This window comes from Mastigoproctus giganteus, chromosome 7, assembly GCF_048544385.1.
Source record: "Mastigoproctus giganteus isolate SK-2022 chromosome 7, ASM4854438v1, whole genome shotgun sequence".
NCBI classification, from domain to species: domain Eukaryota; kingdom Metazoa; phylum Arthropoda; class Arachnida; order Uropygi; family Thelyphonidae; genus Mastigoproctus; species Mastigoproctus giganteus.
In genome coordinates, this window is record NC_143581.1 from 79,857,744 (window position 1) to 79,872,761 (window position 15,018).

General features: G+C 36.6%; 1 long non-coding RNA gene across 4 annotated transcripts in view; it reads right to left on the reverse strand.

The window, feature by feature from the left end:
* The window catches only part of LOC150083019 (uncharacterized), a 95,438-nt gene that overhangs the window by 42,611 nt on the left and 37,809 nt on the right, over positions 1–15,018 (reverse strand). The gene's annotated exons all lie outside the window — the stretch shown is intronic.

Consider the following 15,018-nt stretch of genomic DNA (forward strand, 5'->3'; position numbering starts at 1 on the left):
TTAATTAATTAAGAACACATCAAAATAAAGGAAGGGGGGCGGATTAATTGTAACACCTCAAATTTTTCGCCTGCCTTAAGTTGCAATAGCGACTAAAATGCCTAAGCAACGCACAATGCCATTTGTGTTGTGAACTATAGAATGGAAAGATTTTGCCTTCAGCTGCGAACGTGTTGCAGATTATGACGTTACTGCCAACAGTAGTTCTGTTTATTGTCTTTTTTTATCTCTGTATTGATAAAAGCCTATTATATTACCATTAAATTAATGCATGATCATTTTATTCCTCTTTTAATACTTAGTAATTTAAAGTGATTTGATTTTGTGGTTTTCACACGCGACGAATTATTTTGTCGATAATGGCGTCGTGGGAAATGGGAAAGTTTGTAACAAGTCAACTGTCTCCAGCACGTTTATATTGTATTGGCCGACGCTATAGACTTACCTTAAGTTGTCCATAGTGTTTACCTTTTACCTTAAGTTGTAAGAAAGCTCAGGATTTAGAAACTTTAAAAGATTTAGAAATTCGTTTTCAGCAACTACAAAGAGAAAGGATCCAGACAAGATTGAGATTCAGCGCTATCGAATCAAAGGATGAATTAATAACTTTGTAAAGCTCCAGATCATCAGCGAAAAGGTACAAAGTTACCGCTCAACATTGGTAGACGGAAACACGAATGACAAATCGTTTCGATATTGTATAAACAGATGAGGGATACTATGTGTTACTGTAAAAGAACCAAATCTGTTTACTTTTATGAGTGATATGTACAAAGTGAATAAATGCGGCGAGACTGGAGAGAGTGGATTTTTAGGAAGAAAACTGTATTAATGACCATCGATAAAAGGATGAAGATACATATTGAGATAAGTAAAATAAATAAATAAATTTTAAGATATTTATTTATTCAATTGTCACATAATCTCGGAATCTGGTTAGATGATAAGCTAGTTAGGCAAAACAGATAACCCTACGAAAGAAAACCTCGTCACTAGCGGGAATACTCGCCAGGGCCTCTGCCTGGGTGTCTCCTTCCCTTCTCAGACTAGTGTTCCTTTCTTTAGTTCAGCCGCACCTCACCTATGGAATCTTCTCATGGGGTAACACCAGCCAAGAAAACCTTGCAAGAATCAACTCCATTCTCAATCGATACGTTCGTTCAATTTTGGGCCTTCCCTGGAACGCATCGGTTAGTTCGAGATACAGTACAAAGAAGTGAGACTCCTCAGCATCTACCAACTACTACAGAAAGCCGAGGCGGTCTTTGTTTACAATACACTGAAGACACCAGAGTTCCCCCCCTCTCTTCAGGTCCTTTTTCATAACCATAGAAGAAGAAGAAATATATACAATCTAAGAAATGAAGCCAACCTGAAGATTCTGCTTTTCAGAAAAGCCATAGATCAGAAAAGTATAAAATACAGAGGTGCTAAAACCTGGAACAAACTTCCTGCAAAAATCAAAAATGTCACTTCACTAAATCAATTCAAGAAACTACTAATTGAACACATCACCAGGGATGTCTGATTGTCTGATTAAAATTACCTTCCACTCAACTCCCGGATTTTAAAAACACCAACATGGAAATAATGTACAAATGTTAAAGGAAGCAGTTGGCAAATAGTTTGTAACTTTCTGTGCAGACAACTCATCATTTTTCTTATCTCTCATCATTTAATTGTAAAAATGTTCACAATGATATTATAACTAGTGATACTTTTCGAAGTATTCTGTAAAGAAATGTACAAAAAACTCCAATTTATTTCTGTCTTTTCTGCTAAACCTGTATAATTCCAGAACTGTACATTTTTCAATTGTATATTCATCGTTTTTAAGTGAACACCCCTAAAAAGCCATTGGCTTATGTGTCCTCCTTCCCTTTTTGCTGTTATCTCCCAAAAAAGTGTAACATAAAACAGGAATAAATAAATTATTATTATTATTATTTATAAAATTTTCGCATCAATCAGATTATATTAAATTATACTATACTATATATTTATAGAAGAATAAGAGAAATTTACTTCAGTACGATACTCTCCAGAAGTTAAAACGAATAAAAGATTAACGCAAAATGATTACAGTAAAAAAAAAAAACCAACGATTGAAAACACAATCAAAAATTAGTTAAAAATTCAAAAAACAATTTAAAAAATTTATAAAATAATTCGCTTAGAAAGGAAAATACTTATAAAATAATAAAAATAGTTGTAAAATTAAATTAAAAATACTGTACTGTACTACAAAATTAGTACTATACTATAATACTAAAAAAAAACACTAATCAGTGGAATCAAACATTGATAGAATGGTCGCAGAAAAACGGCACCAAGTTTCTGTGCAAATGGCAAATTAATAATGTTTTATATTTGTATTCAGGTACTTTTTATTGTTTATATTTTATTTTATATAATTATAATACATTTATAAAATCGTATTAGTATATATCTAAATTTTTAAACGATCGTTGAAATAAAATAAATAATGACCACATTTTTTAAAAGTTTTATCTTTATCAGCCGCCATAACAATAATAATTTGTCCCGGATGCCGAATTGAGTTTGACATCCATGCAACGCGATATTTCTTAACATCTGTGATGTTTGAATTGACTTAAAATGAGCAAATAGCAACAAGAAGAACAACAACAACGATGCTGCTTTTGTTTATTTTTATAAGAAATATATTTCTTTGGTCTGAATCCATTCTAACAATGCATTTTTTAATTATTTCTATTATTAGAAAATGGGGTAAAAGATATAAGACGGTCCAGGTAAAATCTGTTCAATTAAAAGGTGGTTAAACACAGCACGTAAATGTTAAGAATTCTACTCTAAATAATTCTATAATTTTTCATAATTTCCTCGTGTTGTTATTTCATGTTTTGTGAGGTATCGTTTAACAAATGCGAATCCGTGTGCTGGAAGTGAACTGAATTTTTATTTTTATGGGAAAACTTCGGTTCCTATTTTTCCTAATTGCATTTCTCAAATGACGAAAAAAATCCAACATAACGGCTGTTTTTTCAGTTCGGTGACAATGCTCTTGTCACCAAAATGCAAAGAAAAAAAAAAAATATATATATATTACTTTGCCTTTGCTCAATTCTTATATCACTCGTTCACTTGGCTGCTTTCATCTTATCTTCATTATACGTTAGCAAATTGTAAAGTTTCGGATTTTTAATGCCCACACAGAATTTGATACCGGTAGTGCACAAAAAACGATATTTTATAATTACCAGAAGCGAAAAACAGAATGCTATGGGCATACTACCAGTTCTTCCACTGCAGAGAGTGGGGGGGGGGGAGCAGAATTTGCATTTTTTTGTTATTGGCGACAGATCACCCTGCACATTTGAGCATCGACTGCAGTTGCAAACTTTTAAGCAAATTAGGCCTTGCACGCTACTCCCAGAGAAGCATTCAAATATGATGTTTAGTGCAATCCCATTCCGGAAAATGTATTGTATGTCCTGGAATTTTTTTAGATGCACCTCGTGTCACAGATGTACCATAAACATACATCAGGTTTAATTGATGGTTTAGGATACAATCATAACAGTTCATTTCAATTCTTTTTTATTTGTTTCATTATTCGAATTCAATTTTACCTAAAAGTAATGACCGGCTTTAACGTATACGCAAATTGTCCAGTTAAATAGAATATATATATAAACTATAAACTTAATTTAAATATCCAGTCGTATGGCAAGCCAAGTAAGTGCCGAACAGAAAGTAAACCAATACGTAACAAACAAAGGAAGGGTAGAAAATAAATCTGGATAAAGGATGTCGCGAAAGGAATACGATACTAATATAATACAGAATAAATGCCAATTTAAAAAAATACCAAATAATGTATTATATTATTTTGGTATTGTTTTCTTCATTGCCTATTTAGTTAAAGTTTGTTTTTTACGTTTCATGTCAGTCGAGATGCTAATACACTGCTCGTACTACCATCTATAGCTCAATTTCTTCTGGATGTATTCTTATTTAACTGTTACTTTGTGTCGGTGGTTTGATGTTGCCACGTGAGTGCTCCGATCTGTTCTAGTACTGTATAATTTCTCACTGCATAAAGGCCATCACTGTTCAGGGCTATTGCATTGACTGGCTGATTAGCGTATCGGTCAAATCGGAGATGCACTGAGTTGTTTAATGTTGGAAATGCAGTGATTCCCCGGCCATTTTTGGCCTGGTGGCGTTCTGAAAAGTTCTGGCATAATGGTCAGTCTATTTTACATGTATTTTATGTTTGTTTCACCCTGTTGGTCAAGTAGTTGTGACTGGTTTTCGTCTTCGCCTGTAGTGACAGGTCATGTATTTTGGACTAGGTGCTGTCGAGTTTTAGTAAATTTATATCATTTAGTATTTTTGTTAATTCGCATTTCGTCTAAATTTTATAAGGATTGTATTCCTTCTGCAACACCCCTTTATCTCGATCCCTCCTTTGTTTGTTGCTGTGCTACATACTGCTTTACTTTCTATTTTACTTACTTGGGTTGCCATACGACTACATATATATATATATAACAAAAACATTATACTAAGTGTCAAACAGGAAGCATAAAATTTGCTGCCTAGCCAGGAGGTTGAAACAATTTGTGGAAAGCGGCGATGTGGCCATCATCAAATTTTCCATAACTTCCAGTTAACAAAATTTTCATAAATTAAGTATGGTTTTTTAGAACACAAATATCTAAATCGAGAAAGATTAAAAAATATATTAAAATGATAAAGGATATCTAGCGGACATCATTTGCATATGTGGGGAGTGTTCATATAATTCTAGTACCCATACATAGCTGAACGCTGAAGGCCGTTAACGTACAATGTGCATATGAAGCTGCCCCTTGCAGCGTGTGCTCAATGTGGCAGTGATATGTTGCAGGTGTCATTTCAGCGTCGGTTCTATGTCATTGTTGGTTGAACTTTCACTTCCGTGACATTTTCCATTCACCGAACCCCCCAACTGATTCCGCTTGATCACCCTCTATCATGCGACATTTTTACATAATGACATTTGCCATATATGAACAATATACTAATGAATGAACAGATTCGATTATCACCAGGTGTTAATTTCGAATGGCTTACGCATTGAAGACCGAAGAAACAGCACGAGATTTTATTCCGCTTCTTTCAGTAATTTTTGTTTATCTTATTTCAGACACTGTTAATTTAAGAAACTATTAAGAAACGAAATGTATCACAACTAAATTGAAAAGTTTCTGGTTGTTACAGTACAGCATTCGTGTTGTAAACTATTTCATTTGTTAAGACCAGCAGTTCTCAACTTCTTTTACTCGCGCTCCATAAAATGGAATGAGTGAGTTTATGTGTTTATTCCCCACAATTTGATAGCTAAGTGGGTTAAAAATCTTAATGTCTGGCAATCCTCCCCCCCCCCCGCCATACTTAAAACTCTCTCTCGAGGAAAGGGCTACGAGTCACATATGTCAGAATGTAATAGTCGTTTAGACTTGGAAATGAGCTACATGTTCTTAACACGAAACCACAAATGTTCGATTTATTAATCATCAATTACAAGACAATATGATGGTGAATCAACGAATGTATTGATACATTTACATTTATTGTGTTTATGCGGTTCCAGACAATTTTTGGCATCCTTACCATTTATGATAAAGATCAGCCACTGAGTCACCATCTGGAATTAGTCACCAAGATAACAAGAATGAGTCACCATCCAGAATCAGGTAAAAATTCCGCAAGAATTCTACCAGACTCAATCTTTCCATCAATGACAAGACAAAACCAATTCTGATAACTTGTTTAGACCAACTGTTTATTTTCCCAATTTATATGGCAGTTCAAGACTTAATTTTATTAACATAGGAAAGTTCGCACTACCAAAGCCATGATGCAATTATCCAGAATTAAGATTCACAGATTCGCTACAGTATCCTAATAGACTGTGACAGATCCCCAAAATTTCTCCAAAATGCAAACCAATAATTCACAACATGAAATCTTTAATATGCAAACTGTCCACAACTTGTCGCTTCACCTCTCCTCTCATCCATGCTTACTCCTAAAATATTTAATATAGAAACTGCGTTCTGAAATTGTAAACATACAGCTTTAACATAGGAATTCGTCTAGTCTGATCAGATTTCAATAGATTTATAGCAGAGCAGAGGTCTCCGTTTAAAAGCAGCTCTCGCAAAGGCATCGTCCTCAACTTGTCACTTAAGTAAGTTGTTACAGAGTTGTCACATGCAGAACTGTTTCAAAGCAGAACTGTTTCAAAGCTAGCTCCACAAGGAATTGGTGGAAAAATGCCTACTGACTTACACTAATTTACAGAGGGACTGTCCTATTTGCACCGTTCTGTAGCACACACTTTGGTGATCTGCAGACAGATTTTATAAATGATCCTAAGAAGGAAAAGGTGAGAATTTGGAAAGACTCAATGGTGGATGGCAAACGCGTTGAACCCAATCAATAAACGAATATATTACTTAAAAGTTCTTTCCACGTGTCAAGAATGCTGCTTATCTGGGATGTCCATAGTTTTTTCCAGGTTTGCACTTTTCTCTTCATTGGTCAAAGGTCCATTTTCGCAAAATAGTTGGTGATATCTGAACGAATTAACTGCTTTTGTGGTTCTGACAAGACTTGGGATTATATTATATCACTCTGGATAATATGTAGGCTCAGATTGTAACTGATTTCCAGTGCGCCAAATCTGAATAATTTGAGAGTGGGGATGAGCAATTATTAATTCGTTCAAAAGAAAAACCAATTAATAATTGCTACCTCTGAGCAGTTTGTAAAAGCTATATTTAAAAAGCGGAGAACGTTGCTATGTTATGAATCTATTGAAAACTGACTAAGGATCAGACTGGACAAATTCCTACAGGGAAGTTGTATGTTTACAAATTCAGAACGAATGTACTGATATTTTTATATTATTATTATTATTTTGTTTTAGGCGGTCCCCGGCAAATTTTGCAAACCGCTAGCTAATATACAGACAATTTACATAATTCTAATACTTGTATACTCCCTCTCCTATTTCTCCAATTACATGGTGGGAACACACAAAAATACATACATTAAAGCGACACAAAAATAGATACATATAGAAAATAGTCCAAAGTCCGGGTTATAAGTACTTGTCAGCTTATTTCAAAGCCCCCAGCGTCATCAATTAAGATGGCTAGGGTAAACCATACCAGGACCCGTAGTTTAATGTACCAGGTACTCCGCTGAGAAAAGCCTGTGCCACAAGGAGCTACCTAGAACAGAACTATCGGTACAAGGAGCTCTTGTATGTATCACGAACTAGCACAAGGAGCTGCGCATGACAATCACAACAATGCTGACAACACAACGAACAGCCAGAGGATGTCAAGTGAAAAAATAAAGACGTCGATCATGTGGATGTGGGAGTGGACACTCACCAGAATTCAGGAACAGAATATCACATCCTTGTCCACTCCCACAAAAATGAATTCATTCTGTTCGGTCACACAGAAAATCCTTCATCTGACAACTATGAACCGTGTATGCTAGCTTTGTAACTATAATTCTGCTGCACACATCTTCTATACTTGCATTCGCAGTTGAATTCCAAACCATTTCAAAAATGACAAACCTCCAATTTTTCCGATCAGTAGACCTACTCCTGCCAGAAGAGATAAGGATATGAATGTGATTCCACTACATGAACTCATAACTCCATTAATTCAAAGCAGCGCAATGCAAGTGCACAAAATTTTATCTAAGCCAGTTCATACACCACACTATACTGCACTACAAATCCAAGCCTTCCAGACGTAGCAGCGTCCTTCGCTTATCAAATACAGTCGTTGTATCATTTTACTAACCCATCTCAGAGCCTTATGCCATCGTGGGTAGCATAGTTGTTAAAATCGCTGGCCTCCCCATACCGGGTGGATAACATCTGAGTACAAGTCTCGTCGATGACGTGAGAAATTCTTATGGGCCTTCTTCAAAACGTGGCTGAGTTACTCGGTCTGAGGCTAGGGGATGGATTTTTCTCCCGGAAACTCGGCTTTTTCACCCAGCAAACAGAAAATCGATCAGAACACAACGCAATTTACAGACAATATACACGGAGCAATATGGCCTTACTCGCTGCTGATCCTAAAATCCTACAACAACAGGGCCTTATAAACCTCAATCAAGTTCCCTCTTAAGGTGCCTGGTTGCCAAGCTTTGTAATGCATATAATAATTATTATTATTTTATTATTATCAGCCATATGGTGCAAGGAAGCCTGAGGCTTATGCTGTACCAGCCAAAAAAAAAATATTTCCCTATTACCCCGAGAGAGACAGAGAGAGTCAAAAGTAGAAGGGAATCACCAAGAAAGAGAAGAATAATGATATCCAGCTCAGGACCCTGGGTGTGCCAAGCCCATACTCACCAGATGTGAGCCCTTGGGGGTCGAAGTCTTCCTCGTACGGTCGCCCTTTTGCCAATGTTACTATGCGAGTTCACCGTCTTTGGACCCTTTCAAGAAGCTCATGTCTTTTTTAAGATAAAGTCTCCATACCTAGACACAACGATCCAAATGTGGTCCTACAATTGCCTTAACACTATATTGTTCGATAACTCATCGGCTTTCCTGACTGCCTGTTTACACCTCAGAACACTTAATATCTGCCCGTATTATAACTCTCAGATCCCTTTCTTCCACTACTGTTTTCAATTCAACCCCAACAAGTGTAAGACCTTGCATTTTCAGACCATTCCTGAAAACTTTCAAGTCATCCTGAAGATGCGCTGCTTGGGACTGATCATTAACGACCTCTCCCATTTTTACGTCGTCTGAAAATTTTGACATCACGCCCTTTATTCGTTCGTCGATGTTGTTTGTGAAAATCAGAAACAACAAAGAACCAATCCTTGGGGAACCCCACTTCTGACTTTACACCAACCTGAAGAATATCCATTACTGACAAACCACTGCCTTCTGCCCTGCAGCCACCTTGCAATCCATTTTAGAATCTTTCCGGTACATGTTCAAGCTTATACAATAACCCCTCACGAGGGACTGAGTCAAATGCCTTGCTAAAATCCAAATAAACTATGTTGAAATTATTCTCTACATCTAGCTCCTGAGTAACTGTGTAAAAATAGCTTACCAGGTTAGTTAGATTTTACCTTAACAAAAACCATTTTGTTTGTCCTTCAAAATAGCTTTTCCCTACCACTGAAGTCAGACTAACAGGTCTGTACCGACTTCTCTCTCTCAGAACCACCTTTATGTATTGACAATACGTTGGCACTTCTTCAATCTAAACCAATCTCTCTGGAGTCCAATGATGACCTCATAATTAACCGAAATGGTTCAATACACTCTCTAGTTGCTTTCTTCAAAATTACTAGGTATATGCCATCAACTCCAGGAGCATTACTTGCTCTTAGGGTGGAAAGTTTTTCTAATAAAGTCATCCCTAATTTAGAAATTACTAATTTCATATGACTCAGCCTCCCTCGCACAGCCTCGCCTTAGCATTAAGAGTATATCGTCAGTAAAACTCGATGCGAAGTACCTATTCAATTCATTAGCAACATCAGCTGGGTTATCTAAGACTTTCCCACACCCAATATACAAGGGTTCGATCCGATCCATTCGTTTTCTTCTTTATATTCACATACATGAAAAACTCATTGTCCCCATTCTTTGCTCTCTTCGCCTGTGCTTTCTCATACTGATTCTTGGCTTCCCTAACTTTACCTGTGGTACTATTACGAATCAACTTGTATCTGTTATACGCTTCACTTTTCATTTCTCTGTAATTTTCCTATGTAGTCTTTTTCTGCTATATTTTGCTGGCCAGCTCCGTATTCATCCAGCCCCGCATCCTTCTTGTGCCGTATTTTCTTAATGGTATAGATGTGTTCATGGCTTCCGTGATTATGGTTTTAAAGGTATTCCATAATTCAAATGTATTCGCCCTCCCTTTACAATCAGCCAAATTGATAGATGCCATGTAGCGCCTTAAACTGTCATAGTCCCCTTTTCTGAAATTAAAATCGTGACTTTACCTTTAGCCACTGTAATATCTTTCTTAATCTTCCAACTAACCACTGCGTGATAACTACCTGCCAATGGTTCTTGTAATTTAAGCTCTGTGATATCATCTGATTCGTGAGCAATGATGAGGTCAAGAATATTCTTATCCCTAATATTTTCTCTAACAAATAATAATATTTTCTCTACAAATAATAATCGTCTAGTTTATCTAATGTACAAGTTAGTGTAATTGCATCATTTCAGTACATAGGCAACTACCTTAAGTAGTTATAAATTGGCATCATTAAGCATATCTCATACTGTGAATACATTCCCAACGAGTTGCCATGATATTGCACTACCTGGAATAAGTAACGCTTTACCATAGGAGAAGACTACTGTTACTTATTCTAAGCAGATACCACCACCTATACAGCACCGTTTGAAATATGGTATGGAATAAAGTTCTCCGTTATCCTCATACTATCCCTATTAGACTTAGGAAAGCAAAAAAGATGTAGGAAGGTGATAGTAGGAGAGGAAGAGGAAGAAATGCCACCGAAGGAAGAAAGGGACAGTTACTCCTTCAACTCACACCACTCAAAAACTCCTCGAATAGGCAACGCTTCCCCAGTAGAGAAGATTGTTGTTACCTATTCTCGGAAAATCCGTGGCCATCAGCCCTCCCCCGCAGACGGCACCATTTCAAAGCTTGTTGGCTTCTCCTTGGTGGATGGGCAGGTACCCTGGTGTTGCAATGACGACAACCCAGTTGCGAAGTAGAAATCCACAATATGAGAGATGCCTAATGGTGTGGAGTAATTTAGATTACGGTATAGTTTAGGGTTAAAGCCTCGGGTTATGTAAAGAGTTTAACTAATGTACAAGTTAGTGCAATTGCACCATTTCAGTACATAGCCAACTACTTAAGTAATTATAAATTGGCATCATTAAGTATATCTCATATTGTGAATACCTTCACAACGAGTTGCCATAATATGATGAGATATGGCAACTCGTGATGCCATGATATCTACTTAAGTGATGCTAATTTATAATACTTAAGTAGTTGGCTATGTACTGAAATAATGCAATTGTACTCACTTGTACATTACTTAAACTCTTTTCATAACCTGAGGCTTTAGCCCTAAACTATACCGTTGTCCAGTTTATTTAAAAATTTTGTTCACCAAGGGCGTGTTTCCCTCCCACTTATTCCAATCAACTAGGGGCAGACTGAAGTTACCCATAATAAGACTTTCACGCTTGCTTGTCCATTCCATCTGCATGTAGAGACTCGTTATACTCTTCACAATCTTCTGGTCTGCAGATTACTCCGACTTTCATTATACCTTTTCTTCCAACTAACTCACACCACACTGATTCTATGCTGGCAGAAGTAACTCCTGACTCAGCAAAAGGTCTTTTCGCGCTTAGGCTTATTTTGATAAGAAGCATGACCCCACAGCCCTTCTATCTCCCTTGTCTTACCTAATGGTATAGATGCGTTCAAATACATTATACATACCATAATGTAACCTGTCATCCCCAGTTTCCGGGTGGCACCACGTTTCTGTTAGCTCTATTATGTCAGCATTAGTTTTGCTAACCAGGAGTTCGAATTGACCTTTTTGTTGACAACACTCCTGATATTACTGTAGATCAGTTAAGACTAAGCATTCTTCTATAGTTTACTATCCTGACATACCCTTTTAAGTTATTTAGGCTTATTTACCAGCTTTATCTTCTCGCTCATTTGAATCGTTTCACAACATCAGAACATCTTGCTAACATCGGTTGTGGCGGCAACAAACAAGAATTCTTGAGATTTACTTTGATCCATTCCATATCATAGATAAACGCGTATCTATATTACCCTTTTCCCCTAGAACTTACAGTTTCCCTGAACCTTTAGGGTATCTTCAATAATACTGGTAAAGTCCCTTGCAACACCTTTCTTCAAATGAATATCGTCTCTACAAAATAAATTCCTTCTACCTACAAGTGGGACACGCTGATAAAAATTTCCCCTCTAGAGCATTGCAGAATCACTCAAGTCTTGAGTTAATCCACAAGGCTTTTAAGCATATAATCCCTCCTATCGTATCTGGGAAGAACTGCAGACACATACATATTCTGACCTAGCTAGCGGCATTTTTTCAGCATAGTTCTATATTTATCCAACAAATGGTGAGGTCGTGTTCTTTTAATATCGTTAGTTCCACATTAATAATAATACTCTCTCTACTTCCCTTAAAATCTGACAATATGTTGGTAACATCATCATTTGTTGCTCCCGGCAAATACACCCTGGTTCTGGTCCACCTCTCTAATTACAAAAAAATGTTACCCGTTTCTCTAACAACAGAATCTTCCAATAAAACAATCTCCGTCAACCACAGCAGTATGCACTTGACTATTCTGTTTTGGATCCGAGTCGGCGGTGGGGAGGTGCATCACTTAGCGGATCACGAGATAATAATGTATGAAAATATTTATAAGTAGCGAAATATAAAATTGCTTAACTGCGAGAAACAGTCACAGTGGTTTCTAAGGTTTCTAGGCTTCAGTTGTGTGAAATGCTGTCTAGTTCCAAATGGAATCCTGTACAAAAAAGAGATGTTCCTATATCGCTTTTATTGATTTTTGTGTTCATTCATCGAGTTGCAATTATTTTTGTGTTGAAGAGCTTTCAGAATAAAAGAGATAAGACCTTTATTACAGAAATGATAATTCTCGGTAATCATTACCATCTACCAAGAGCTCTAAAGAGGAAAAAGTCATCCTTCCAGGATTTTAGGTAAAGTCACTTTCTTTTATATCACTTCATATATTTTACTAGACTGTCGAATGGGCAGTCTGGCTTTCCTAACCTAGCTCCCCCTATAAAAATTGATATTTTAAATTTGTGTTCCCCATTTAAATTTATGTTTACACCCATGCTTTCAACAAGAGACAGGGGCAGACATTTAATTTCGTACGGTTGTTCTTGGATGCACCTGTGCTTGCACACGACCAGTTACAGATAGCCGGAATCTTATCAGGAATGTAAACACTGTAAAAGCGTTTGAAAGATTTGGAAAGCAAACGAGGATGACTAACAAATGACTATTATGTATAGAGAAATTTTGAAAATCTAGCTAAAGTGAAGTTTTTAAAATAAAATAGTACTGGACTAAAGAAAATAAGGATTCTTAATTGGCAATTAACCATCGCATGACAGATATCTGAATATCGTAGAACTTTAATTTCGTGTATTTAAAGGTCGGTTTTCCGGATAAAAGATCACACCTCCTCCTGATAAATTAATTCAGTCAAGCCTAAAAAGGTCTAGAAAACAATGCTCTCTCTTAATGACAACCATATTACATCAACTTCGTTTGTGCCAAACCCATTTTACAAAAGGGTTTGGAAAAATGAAGTTAATAGTGAAAAATAGGGAATTGTTTCTTAGCATAATAACCAGTAAAGTTTAAATATTAAAAAGTTTAAACATTAAAATTTGTATTTGTGTGTGTGTGTGTGTGTGTGTGTGTGTGTGTGTGTGTGTGTGTGTGTGTGTGTGTGTGTGTGTGTGTGTGTGTGAGAGAGAGAGAGAGAGAGAGAGAGAAAATCAGATGATGCATCTTTTACGTAATTATAGCTGTTAAAGCAAGAATGTAAGGGTTGAAAATTTGAATACCATAAAGTAACTACTGCTTTTTTTTGGGGGCATGCCTTTTCAACTCTAGTAATAAGAAGAACAAAAAATACAATCTGGGGTAATAAATCAGACTGTCACTTTTAGCTACGTGCTGATTACAGGCCTCAATAGTGATTGCGTGCATACTTGGAACAACCTGGTTTATACAGGCGGTAAGCTTTCGCCATAAATTCCCTTTATTCCTTCTTATCGCCAAAGCAGAATATATACATGAAGTTTTAAAACCGTTTTAAGCCATATTCAGCGGTTCGGCGCAATAGTTTTCTATTAAATGAGATTACTTTTCGATACACCTCCCATTCGTTAATAAACAAATATTCTTTCATTTTTGTTTTGTAGGATTTAGAACACATTTTCTTATACAAAATATTAAAGATAAAATGCAGTTTTATACAAAGTCCAATAGGCTAGAAGTTTGAAAACTGTGGAATCGTTATTTTTCATATTTGGTCACATCACTTTAATTAACCAGCAGAATATTTAATTACTCTACTGGAGTGTTCGTTTCCAATTTCTAAATCCTTATAAGGAAAAAATTCAATTAAAAATCTGGAACGATATTAGTATGTATTAGCATTAAATACTAATTGCAGGCAAATTATTCCGTTTCTGATTTACTTCTGAAAGTAAATTTCATAAGATCTGGTGTCTAGTTCTTGTTCCACTCATCAGAAAGAATATTCCTTCTTCATTATTTTTACTAATCCTCCACTCAAGGCCTTATACACTTCAATTAAATCTTCTTCCTCCCCCTCCCCCTCCACAGGCGCCTCCGTAGCCAGGTGGGAAGGAGCAGCAGTGCATAGCACACGCTTCTTGATTAGACCGGGGTTCGAGCCCGTCACCACCAAATACGGAGGATGCGGAAAGGTCAAGGGAATGACCACCACATATTCCAGGAGCAATATGGCCTTAGTTGTTAATGCTCCAAAAACTAAATAACAAACAAACAACCCCCCTCCACATCAAAGGTATCATGTTGCTGATGCTGAGGTCTGCAGACCAAATCATCTAAGCTGTTCTTCATAGGGATAATGAGCTCTTTACCAATCTAGTCACTCTTCTTTGCACCATTTACAGTTTTATATCTTTCTTTAGATACGAATTTCAGACTTGGATACAATACAATATTCCAAGTCTGGTCATACCATTGTCTTATAGAGAGATTAATGACAGCTCCACTTGCAAAATTCCGATATACCATACCACAGAGAGAGAGAGCGAGAGAGCGCGAGAGAACATCATGTGTCGTACTTGCTTCCTGCTTACACTGCATGTTGATCATCACGTCTTT